The following is a 13,767-nucleotide window of genomic DNA, read 5'->3' as shown; positions in this document are numbered from 1 at the left end:
AACAGAAAGCTAAGTCGAACCCTCATGCCCTGGCTCAAAGTCAAACACGGCTTATCGGTATACGTCTATTCTACATACTTCCGTTTTTTATCCGTGGGCAGAGTCGAACTCGCCTTATTGTTTCAGTATAAACGCGATCACAGTTGCCCTCGATCTTCGCAGCGTTCGACCCTGCTTGAGGATTCAACATACGAGCCGAGTGTAAACACTGTAAATCTCCTTTCATTTTGCAGTGAAGACAATTGCGCATTAACTATTTATTCACGTTGTGTAGATCTTCATTAATGACAGATTCCTTATCCTGGGTATGTAAGAGGTGCATCAACTGCGTACAACACGATTTCTCGCCTATTTACAACCTCGGCAATATCGTTCACCATGATCGAGAATAACAGGGGCCCCAGGAGAGACCCTTGGAGAACTCCACTACAAACTTTACCAGTTTGTTTCACTTTTATACACAATCATGTTCGTTGATTTCGGCGTTTCAGGTATGAACCGAAGCACGTACGTTCCATTCCTTCAAGATGTTGGTGAGGTTATTATGGTGTTTTTGTTTACACCCCTATGACATTAATATTAACGACTGCTGTATTAGAATTACAACTTTTTCATGAAATCATGTTTTTAGCAATTCCAATCATTATTCAGGTCATAACCTTCAGGATTTCTTCCTAACGGCAAGCTTTGCATCTATTGTAAAGATATTCCAATATCAAATAAAGGCTACCACACACCTTACGATTGGTCGGCGACCCGATTTCAGAATAAAATGTGGTAGAATTTGATGCTAATATTGAGACTTGGAATATCTTACTGAGTTACTGTGCAATGTCCCAAATCATCGTACGAATACCTGTGTTCAAATCTGTGACTGTAGTACCGTACTATCATCCTTCTTAGAATAAAAGCGAATACCTAGTCGTAATGACGTCATAGCAGTCGTACAATTGCCTACGATCTGAAACTAATTTGGCCTTTACTCTGAAATAAAGGCTTGTAATATTTCAAAATGGTTATATTAGTATTCTTTCTAAAAATTTTAACCTAAAATAAAATGATATGTTCCATTCACTTTTTCAGAAAATGAGCAAAATACGATTTGTCCCAAAATCGGATAGCGAACGTCGTAATGTGTGCGGTGGCCTTAAAACGATTGAAAGGTAAGAACTTTAGCCCTCTATTTGCATGATTTAGGTTTAACTTCCTCACCATATATGCCAGGTTGTGGTCACTAAAGACCCTCTGTCAAGACAAAACGCATGCAAACGCTATGAGGAATATTGGTCAGAATAATGTCAATGAGATTGGTAATGTTTGTTTATTTATTTTATATTGGCAGATTTGATAACTTATTTCAAATAATTACTGTCACATAGATTGTCAATAAAACAAGAACTAGGACTATAAAACATTTACCAATTGAAAGTCTCGGACGTAGACTTCTTTTCCTTGAGAGATTGCCCCATGTATGCCCTATAATAGACTTACATGTTTCTTTGATACGAAATATCAGAATTTGGAGATGGAAGGTATGTGCCAATCAATGTATTGGTGGACTATTTTAACGAGTTTAATCTTTAACTTTGATTCGAATCTATGTTCAAGACCATATACTATGTATGTAGAGAGTCAAATACATAAACTGCAACGTCACCACTGTGACTTATGGAGGTGATGTTCCAATAACAATGCAAAAAATGGAAGTTGAAAATTCTTGAAATGAATTTATTACAAACTCCCACTGTCAAGTTCAATTACATGAAATAGTACACATGACCAAAAACATTTGGTCATTAGAGCTAACACAATAGCAAGAGGTTATATGGTAAATTGATCAAATTGCAATTTCTAACTGGATAATTATATTTAAGGGAATCGTGCACCAAGCACGCTATTTCTACAGGTTATCTGTCGTCCGAATAAACAAAATATGAACTTGACTTTCGTGTGTTGAGAATGTCAATAGTGCTTTGAGAGGTCACAGGGAAGTAAGTACGCCCTATTGTTTCGAAACTCGTAACTGGTCATATCTAATGATTACTCCTGGCAGAAAATAATGTAATTTGAACAGATAAAGAAAAATCAGACAAACAAAACACTGATAATTTGATCAAAATCGGGAAAGGAATAATGAAGCAATGACATTTGAAGATTGACATTATTTCAGTGACAAAGTTCTGTATGTCTTCATGAATATTCAACGAGCAAACTGGTGACGCCATATCCCCACTTGTCTTGTCTTTTGTATTTTATTACATGGAATTAAAAAAAATGGATTCGCAACTGATTCAATGCGTTAGCTATTAATTGCTACTACTTATCTTATTACGGGAGACATTATCATGCACACATGTATGAAAATGTGAAATACTAATAAAAAGGAAGATGTGACATCATCATCCCACCTTATGAATTTCCACGACGACGTACCAGAATTTGATGACACTTTCAGCATATTGCTCTGTGCCTTTTAATCTATTTATTTACATATTAGTATTTTCATGAAACCATAATTATTTCATATTTTCATACATGTGTGTATGGTAGTATCTCCCGTATAATAGCTATAAGTAGCAGCTGACCCCCCCCCCCCTACACGCACACTCACACAGCTCGCATTTTAATTGTTTTGCCTCTCATAAAGCAAAGCGTGAAGGTGTAAAGAGGGGATTGAGTGGAGGTATGTAAGAGGCAAGATGGGGGTATTTCGATCCAACATTGACCTCCTTCTCAATGTCACCTTGTGAACATGAATGAGGTGGATGACGATCAGGAGTTCGATGCATGGTGGTCGATGTATTCGTCTCACTCTCCATACACAGTCCCCCGTGACTGGAATGCGATCAAGTTTAAAGATCAATAGGTCATTAACTCATGCTTACTTTGGAGATAAGCCTACATCGTATACCTCACAGGTAAACAGTGCAAGACAACTTGATCTTGACTCTGATCTCCATCCCCTCAGTCTTCCTCTCACTCTCTCCACCTCCCCCCCCCCCCTGCCTCTTGTCCTCACTTCTAAAACCCTCTGTATCCCCTCTAACTTTATCTCAATATCATAGTCTACACAATAACTTGAAACTTAATCTACACAATATGCACAACATAATGTGCACCTATGACACGCAGGGGCCGCCGATATGGGGGAGCTAAAACCAGCCCCCCCCCCCACCCACCCACCATATCCGCGGTCTCTGAGTCACTATTTTTTATTTTATTTTTTACCAAAGCCGTGTACAAAAACGTCAATTCGGATGGCGATGTTTAGCACGTTCAGCCCCTCTCCACGGTTGGCTCAGCACCACCCCCCCCCCCCCTTCCCACTTTCAAAGCTGTTCCGTGGCCCCTGTGACGGACTCTTTCCCTTTTTTGTGTTGTTTTATTCATAACTATCAAAATTTTAAATTGAATTATATTAACATGATAGAGCAACCATCATAGTAAATTTAATGCGACGGCACCATAACTTGCAATCAGTAAGCGCTAGATTAATTGTAAACTTTGCAAAAGTCAGGTACCATGAAAAAGTTCATTCTTATTTACTGTTGAGCAACTTTACGATGGTAATTACCATGCACTGGGTAGAACAGTGGCCGTAATAAAGCAATGTCATCATTACACACAGTAAAAACGAACTTTATAATAGTCGTTCAAACTGTCTCTACAACTGGGCCTACTTAAAATCTTAAACAACAGAGTATGGTAAATGGTAGTGATTTATACCTGATTTCTATGAAAACATGAATGCTTCTAAGCAAGCAACCAGAGGACCGACAGGTTAATGTCCTCTCCGACGGACCTGGTAATGAGTATATTATGCCTAGGACACTGGCGCACCAGAATTCGAAACCCCGCTCTACCGTGGACCTATCGCGCCTCCGCTTTCGTTTTAAATATTTAATTCTCATTAAATTAAGAATGGTTGTTTAATTTTTTAAGCAACTTCTCTATGGTTCATTATAATAAAAAGCGTTTTATTATGTACAATGGGCCCATGATCGATTGCCGATTTTAAATAATAGTGAGTTAGTTTGGGAAGTTGCATTTACTCCGGCATCAATCAGGATCGTAGCATTTTCGTCTTAGTTCGTCCGCACTATGTCACGGTGTTTTATCATTATGATAATTTATCTCGATACCATTCATTCTCATTTGATGACAGCACAAAATGACTTTGTAATATTAAGAAAATCATCAAATGACAAAAGACCGGGGGCTCTGGTCTTATAAAGAGCTGCGATTGATCCAATCGACCACAACTATGGAAAGCCAGCAACGCCAACATCTACACTGTAAATAATGAAGTGGTAATTTAGCACTTACAGTGCTTGTATATAGTGACTGCACTACGAGTGCTGATTTTCTATTTTAAATTTGAACTAGAAAATCAACACTCGTAGTGCAGTCACTATACAAGCACTGTAAACGCTAAGTTAGCACTTCATTGTTTACAGTGTAAAATACATGTTAATTTCCTAGTTGAGCCGTATTTTTTTATGCTTTCATAATTTTCTTTAAAAATCAGCGTGCTTCTCTTTGTTTACAAAGGAGTTTTTGAAAAATCCCTGAAGAAAAAAATACGACGGTGATGGCTTTCCATAAACTTGAGGTTGATTGGATCAACCGTAACTCTTTGTAAAACGGGGCCAAGGCTTGTCATATTAGACCAATTTGAATTATTTCTAATCGACGGTACATGCCAATATTTGTTTACCTTATTTTATATTGATTGCAGACACTTTGTTAGTATGTATTTATCTCGTTAACACAGATACCGAGTTAGGTTGACCGTCTGAATAAATACACATGCAAATATAATAAAGGGACAAGAATAAATACACAACACAAAGACAACAATATTAATGACCCTTAATATATCACAACTGCAAATACACACAATGACTTGCTAAATGATGACTGAAGAGTGAACCAAGTATGAACTTGGATCATCTGAACGTCAACTTGACCACTACACGAGCCCACGTCGTGGCTATAATCAACATAAAAACAATGACTGCAAAATAAACATTGTTCATGGAACCGCAACATAAACGCGTCTACTCTGCTGAATATCAGTCTCGTTTAGACCGTCGTGGGCTCCTCGTCGAAGTAAAATTCTATTAAAAGTCAAGTCTACCTCAGAAAATTGTTGATTTCAATCGATAGAGAAAAATCAAACCAACATAACGCTGCAAATTTCTTCGAAATCGGATGTAAAATAAGAAAACTATGATATTTTTAAAACAGTTAAATGTAAAACTCAGCGATATGCAAATGAGAGAGTCGATGATGTCCATAACTCACTATTTCTTTTGTTTTTGATTGTTGGAATAATACAATATTTCAATTTTTACAGATTTGAAAATAAGCATCAACTAAACTTAACAATAAACTGTTAAAATAATGGTCATTCCACATGTTCAGAGAGAAATAAAAAAATGTTGCACTTGACAAGGAGGAGAAAATTATAATATTTCATATTTCATATAATAAAATACAAAAGAAATAGTGAGTGGGTGACGTCATCAGTCTGCCAATTTGCATACCGACGAGGAAGTGCATAGAACTGTTTTGTGAAATTAAGCAAAACTTTAAAATGTCATTACTTTCTTATTTTACATCCGATTTTGATGAAATTTTCAGTGTTTTGCTTGTTGGATTTTTCTCCCTTTTTTCAAATCAACTTTTTGTTGAGGTGGAGGGAGTCCAGTCGGAGGTAAGGTCGGGGTAGGGTCCGTCTGGATTAGAGTTACTCCGACCTGTCCTCCGACTAAGCTTCCTGCGACGAAAATATCAAACACTGTATAAACTGGGATTTTAAAAATTGCCACCAGTTGGTGTGAATATAGGACCACACCGTGGGGCGTTAAAATCACACCTTATAAATTGAACATAACACCAAACAGTGTAAATTTAACAACAAAAGTTGTTGTAATAACATCTATATAGGTGTACTATTAAAGTAACACTGTCAATTTGACACTGGTGTAAAATAACTGGTGTGGTCGTCTGTGTACACCGGTTAACACCACAGTTTTTGCTGTGTACGTCTGGGTCGTGATAACATTTTAATCCATTCATTAAAAAATGCTCCGACTGGACTGGGATCCCACTTCTGAACGAGGCTAATATTATTAGAGAGGAGTTTTATATTCGAAAGGTAAATTATATGGAACCCTTGATTTTTGACTGTTCAACGTTGTCTAGTTCACTCAATAACTAATTCCTAATGTACTGGGACATGGGGAGCCTTCATGAAAGGACTTATCGGACGATTTATCCGACAAGTCCGATTTTATCCAATTTACCATGATAACATTACTTTTCAGCTAATCAGAACAACGGAAAGATGTCAGATCTGACAACTTATCGGACAAAAATGTTGATCATCACGAAACAGTCCCGGGGTCCCGTAACACAAAGGTTAGCGATTGATCGTACGCTTGATCATTACGATTGATTCTACATTGTAGTCTGTGGAATCAATCGTAGAAAAATGTTCTACGATCATTGCTAATGATTGTGTTACGGGCTTTGGAGACGTGATTATTTTCTCTAGTATTGCGGTGATGCGTAACCATTTTAAAAATGCGAAGTTCAATTCACAAGACTCGTTATACAGTGCGTATCAAAAAAACGGGACAGATTTGAAGTCTATAAAATTTTTGTTTCAAATAATGATGTCTATATTTTGGTGTTAATAGATGCTCTAAGGTCTTTGAAATCCAATTTAAAAAAATAAATCTTATTCATGCTTGAGCGAACACGGGACATTTTTGTTGGGGGTTCAAAAAGAGGCTTGCGCCAGAATTGCAGAATATGTGTAATACAATGATCAGACTTCTTGCTAATCAGGAGACTTCCTCTTGACCTTTTCATTATCTGTGCCACAATTTTCGAATTATGCTGTCAAATTTCATTTACAAAGTTATTTATTTAATTGAATTGTTTTGTTTTTTCATTTAATCTTCTCTTAACTTTTAATTTTCCTTCATAAGTAACTGAGAAAAGAAGATTTTTTTGTCAACCCAATCAATAAGATTTGAATGATTAATTGGGAAAACTTGTGATTATTAAAATCGTTTTATTATGTGAAACAAATAATGTTATGTACCTTTAAAAGACATGAATCTATTTTTCAATGGGTCATTAATTCCTTGACCAAGTTTAATTGCTTGACAGGAAACACAGGAAGGGGTTCATGTCTTTCAATGACAATGGTGTATTGAGTCAATTTTGAAGGAGCTAGATATGGCAGATCGGGTAAAATGTATTAAAAAGTTGTGAGCGAGCGAAGTGAGCACGCAAATATTCCCACTTTTTTAATTACAATATCAAATTTTGTGATAGATTTTGACATAATATTCAGAAAATAATATCATATTTTACTTTCTATCTGTCCTTTTATTTCCTGTCCACTTTTTTGTCATGATTTTTTTAATTGGGGGGGGGGGGAGCAACCCGAGCGCCCACCCATCTGTGTGGCTTTGTTCAAAAGGCACCATAATCTTTGTAGCACATAATGAAAGGATTTGAATAAAAAAATCCATGCTCTCCCATAATTCGGTTGAAAAAAATAATTTTAGCTTGAAGAAGGAATATTCAAAGCTAACAGAGAGCATATTAAAAAGAAATAACAGAATAATTCAAGCAAATAAATAGATCTGAAATTGAATTTTGACCGCATGATTTGAAAATTATGGCAAAGATAATGAAAAGGTTAAGAGGAAGTCTGCTAATAAGCAAGAAGTCCGATCATCATATTACTCATATTCTGCAATTCTGGCGCAAGCCTCTTTTTGAACCCCCAACAAAAACGTCCCGTGTTCGCTCAAGCATGAACAAAACTAATTTTTTTTAATAGCATTTGAAAGACCAGACCTTAGAGCACCTATTAACACCAAAATATAGAAATAATAATTTGAAACAAAAATTTTATAGACTTTTCAAATCTGTCCCGTTTTTTTTATACGCACTGTATAAGACTTTAACATGTTGAGTGGACAAAGGGGGGGGGGGGGGTATAGGGGAGGAGTAGCCTGTGATTTTCTTACATGAGGGAGGGGCTTAGGTTTTATTCATTTCAGTTCCATTTCTGTTCCATTTAACCAATGTATTTCGATCTCACATCCTAATAATTCAATAAAACTGATACATTAAAAATTAACAGGAGTTGACATCTTTTTTTTATAGGAAAATGAAAGCTTTGCTACTTGGTATTTGAATGTGAAGTAGGGGAACCAAACAAAAATATTATTCAAGTCAACGTTCAGGGGAAAATGATAATAAGGCCCCCCAAATCCAGTTTGTTTATGGACAATTCGTTACAAGAACTAGACATGGAATCATAAAAAAGAGAATGATTAAAACGTCACAAGAGCCTATTCATTTTTAAAATATTCCTTTCAATTTTTTTTTATTTTTAGTACTGAGTTCATCCCCATGCAGGCATGATTTAATGATTGAAATTATTTGTCTTAGCTATTATTTCCATAAGTACTGGCCCTATTTTCCATCCTCCTTGTGTCCGAGTTTGCCAATCTTTAAAGGACAAGTCGACCGAATAAAACGTTTATTTGAATAAAAGAGAAAAATCCAACAAGCATGACACTGAAAATCGGATTAGAAAGTTATATTATGAAGTTTCGCTTAATTTCACAAAACAGTTATATGCACATCCTGGTCGGAAGTCTAAAGAGGAGAATGATGACATCATCCACTCACTATCTCATTTGTATTTTATTATATACAATGAAATATTATAATTTTCTCTGCATTGTCAAGTGAAACAACGATCAACTCCTCGAGCTCCCTGAATTTGTGGAATTAGCATTGCACTAATTCAGTCAAGTTAGCAATACAATAAAAAAAAAGCAGTGAGGGACATCATCGACTGTCTCATTTGCATGTAACTGAGTTGTGCATATCACTGTTATGTGAAAAATTAGTGGAACCACTAGCGTATCTACAGGGGGGGGGGCAGGCGGTAGTTTGCCCCCCTTGACGAGTCACAACCCATGCAAAGGACGTATCCTGCCCCCCCCCCCCCCCCCGACGAGATTGAAGACCTTTTTTTGCTTGTAAATTTGTTTCTCTGGAACGAAATCCTATATTTGTAGTTGAAGACCCCTTTTTTTGCTTGTCAAATTTTTGGGCGGACGAATTTGCCCCCCCCCCCTCCCCCTGTGGAAAATCCTATGTTATAACTTTCTAATTTCACATCCGATTTTAATGACATTTTCAGCGTTATGCTAGTTTGATTTTTCGCTATTAATCAACATGGGATGGACTTCCCTTTAAAGATTCATTACTTCCTTATAATCAAACAAGATTGAAATGAAAATCACTCAGGGTAGTATAAGATTTCTTGACTAATATCTCTAAGGAATAATCTCACAACATCAGGAAAACTATCGGTAATCTCTGAGCATTAATAAACCGTTAAGATTAACTAATTACAGAATGAGTAATACATTCTTCTCATGGAGTACTGTATATCTTGTTACGAACATTTTCCTTCATGTTTCTTCGTGATTTATATAGACATAGTTCTGAATCATGATAGCGCGATGAATATCATCATGCACAATTACAGAAGAATAGAAACCATAATAATAGTAACAATAATAATAATCATAATAATTATAATAATGATAATGACAATAGTATGATAATAATAATGATATCAATAATAATCATAATAATAACAATAATAACCATTATTATCATTATCATAATCACCATAATCGTACACGTTCCTAATGTTCTTTTTCTCTTTTTATTGGGGTGCTGCCTTAGTCTGACTAAGTTTGCTTTTTAAACATTACCCTCAATCAACACTAATTGGTTTAGGCTAATCTACTTGAGATTTTTAAAATACAATGATTTGATCTCTGTCCAACAATCCAATCAACCCACCGAGCATCATTGAATTCAATTTCCCCATTTTCTAATCCCTATACTTATTACTTGCATTACACATATTATATCAGGTGGTCTAAACGCTGATATGCGGAAACGTTTCAAAGTCCATCAAGTGGGTGCTATGAGAGAAAAAGAAAACAGTTGTCATGGCTACACAGCATCTAATTTCTCTTGCCATACAGTTTGGCATTGAATATGATGACATCATGTTCTAAAGTGACATGAAAGATGTTGTTTTATAAATCTTTGAGGAACTTCATGCTCAAGGTAACTCGGTGAGAGGTCACAATGAGAGAATCTTTTCGAAATTTTTAGAGGTTAATCATTCATGAAATAGACTAAGTGAGCGTACATGTAATGGTAATAGAGGCACCTCCGCCCACCTCTAGTCTACATAAGCACAGACCCTTCGTTTCGAAATTCGCATAGTGCATAAAGCAGAGTCTGAATAAGTGAGACTAGATTCACGATGTACTGCGGCTAGCTCTAATTGACACATGCAAATTCTTTGGAGTGCGGTCTAGTCTTAATTCTAGACATGCTATTAGTTGAAGTGTCAAATATGGGTCTGTGCGTACAGACTATATACCCACCACATTTCCCAAACTCGCATCCGTGTTGGTCGTTCAATGCACTTTTATTGTCCCCCCGATTATTCTATAGTTTTGAAAGGGGGACGTTGTACATGTTTAAATAACCAATTAATGATAGTAGCCAAATTTTCTTAGAGCGCTTTTCCTAGATTGGCTCAAAGCGCGTTACAGCATATTATTACCCCGGTCATAGGATTAATTTCAATCCAGCACGAAAAGTGCACAATTTCCACTCCCTGGGCCCTGGGGAGCATTTTGCACTCATCGCAGCCTCATTATGGCGCTGGCAAAATCAAACATACAATATCTCTTGCATCCTTCCGGGTACCCATTTAGCACCTGGGATGAAAATGTAGATGAAAATTGAATAGTGGGGAATCTGGGAGACATATTGAATCGGCAACTTTGACTTTATGGAAACTATAAATACCGTAATAGGACTCTGCAGCCAATCAAATCGGGTGATATTCGTTATTCCGAATGTATACGGAGTATTCCTAAGGTTCGTTAGTCTGTAAACGAAAGTTTCTTTATTCCGAAGATTCGTTAGTCTAAAAAAGAAATAAGGGGTCTTATTCCGAACTTCCGTTAGTCCTAAAATTATAATGTAATGTTCGCTAGTTTTTCGTTTTCAGACAAACGCACATCGATGTATACAGTAAGCAATTGTCGTGTTTCGGAAACTAAACGAACCTTCGGAATAACGAACTGTCCTCAGAAATCACCTGTTCTGGCAGGATGCAGTCTTAAGTCCTTAGGAAGAGGACTTTGGCCCTGGGCATTATATATCAATAATTTCGAGGGGGGCATGAATCACAAATGTGCCATTTCCCTGGCGTACACTACACATTAATGTTTCAGTAATACAAGTCCGTGTTTGACATAATTTTGTACAAGCTTTTATTACAAAATTATCATATTGTACGTACAATCATATACTTCTCAATTAATCTGTATATAGGCTTACATGTACTTATGTGAATAATGGGATGGAAAGTTGTCATGAAAATAAAGTAAATTTCTAAATCTTCTTGAAACTTGAAAAAAGGGAATGTTTAAATAGGGCCTACATTTCTGTTTCTCTTTATGGTTACTCCAATAGAAACTCGGCAGGACAATGTTTTTGCTGGTAAACGCCAAGCTGGTACCTAGGAAACATTTTACGTCTAGTAAAATCAGTCATGCTATATCTGACCTTATAGACGACAGATATTACTCTCGGGCCTTTTCATCAAAGTGGAGACGACGGCATAGTGGGGATTCGAACTCACAACCTTGGCGATTATGAGTTCAATGCTCTAACCACTGGACCACACGACCCGATATTTTGAGGGGAACATTAAATCTAAAAATTGCCTGTTGTGTACGCTTTGTCCTCTTTCATCTGATCATGCAATAATATAGGTAAGCCAAAATTGTTTACGTGCCAATAACATGAAGACCGGATGATTACAAAGTATCCGTTTTCAAGGATATTGTATTATCGGCACAGATGGAAATACCCTGAATAATAATAGCATATCGAATGTCGAATATGGTCATATCAAAATTATCCATTTATCATGTCCGTTTGAGCTGGCGATTACACAGCATTGATGAGGTAGTATTGTTTTCACGGGAAACCGAAAGTGAAAATTGGAAGATCTAGCTTGATGCATGCACACTATTTTAACGATTATGTCATCTATTTATTTATTCATTTATTCATTATTCATCAATATATTTATGTATTGATTGATTATTTATTATTCAGCTTTATTTAAGAACCGGTATAGTCATTTCAGTGGATTCATTTTCATTTCGTCCAGTTCCAATTCTTTCAATTGCCAACTCGTCTACTATCAACTTGTCTACCTTCAATTCGTCCAATATCTATATGGTCTGACTGCCATTTCGTCCACTCACCATTTCGTCTATATAACCAGTTGGTCCAATGGCCATTTAGTATTTTTGCTCATATACCATTTGGTCTGATTAGACTAAGTGTTATTGAGCAAAATGAATGAAAGTAGAGCGAATATGAGACCAACTGGTTATGAGACGAACCAAACGGGCTGTTTGATGAAATGTTGATGGACGAAATGGCATTAGAATAAATGAAGGTAGACCATGTGGTGAGTGGACGAATTGGCAATGGACGAATTGGCAATTTACCTTTAAGTGCCCAAAGGCCTGCCTTAAAAATTGAAAATTGTCAGCACATTTTGGTATCCAATCTATCCACTTTAAATGTCACAGATTTTGAAATAAATCCAGGGTCCCGTAAACACAAAGGTTACCGATAAATCTTACGCTTGATTTTCACGATTGATTGTACATTGAGGTCGATGTGCAATTGATCGCAGAAAAATGTTCTACGATCATTGCTAAGGTTTGTGTAATACGGGCCCCAGATCGGCTGTGAATAATGGCCAACCGAACTGCATCTTAGTGAATTCGGGCCATAATGATTAACTTTCATTTAAATCTCGATTAAAATATTCTCGCTGGAAATTCAAGTTCGCTATAGGTTTGAATCGAAATCTAATTTCCAGAAATTCTTTGAATCTAAATCTAATTTCCGGAAATTCAAGTATGCTATACGTTTGAATCTGAATCGAATTTCCAGCTAGTCACAATCTGCTCTTACAATGTAACTAGATCTAGAGTTCATTATCTTATGGAAATAGTAGCTACTTAATACACATAGTTTCATTCCTCATTAAATAATGCATGCATGGGTATGAACACAGTACTAAAAAATAAGAAATATGAAATGAAACAAATTCGACTTCCTATAATTTCAAATAGAACACGACCTAATTTCGACTTCAGGATATGGACGTGTGTATGGGCGTGCTTCCCACCATAACCCAAGGGAAAATCCTCTTGATACAGGAGTAATTTATAGATAGGTTCTGTAATTTCCTTACAAACTTAAGATATTTCTGATGGCCATTCAAATACAGGTTTTCATTTTAGACAGGTGGCCGATGAGACAAGTTTGACCAGGGGCCCGTTGCATAAAACTTTTGTCATAAAAAAACTCTGGCAAACAAAACTGTACCATTAAGAATTAAACACTAAAAAACTGTGGCCTAAAAATTGCCAGAGATTTTATGGCAAAGGTTTTATGCCACGGGCCCCAGGTGGGTGTTTCATAAAGCTGTTCGTAAGTTAGGAGCGACTTTCAGAAAGACTGGCATGACCGGTGAACCTTTCTTACGCGCTGAATAATCACCATTGATCATTAAATGGTAAATATCAT

Source organism: Lytechinus variegatus, chromosome 6 (assembly GCF_018143015.1).
Source record: "Lytechinus variegatus isolate NC3 chromosome 6, Lvar_3.0, whole genome shotgun sequence".
Taxonomy (NCBI): domain Eukaryota; kingdom Metazoa; phylum Echinodermata; class Echinoidea; order Temnopleuroida; family Toxopneustidae; genus Lytechinus; species Lytechinus variegatus.
This window is presented reverse-complemented; position numbering follows the sequence as displayed.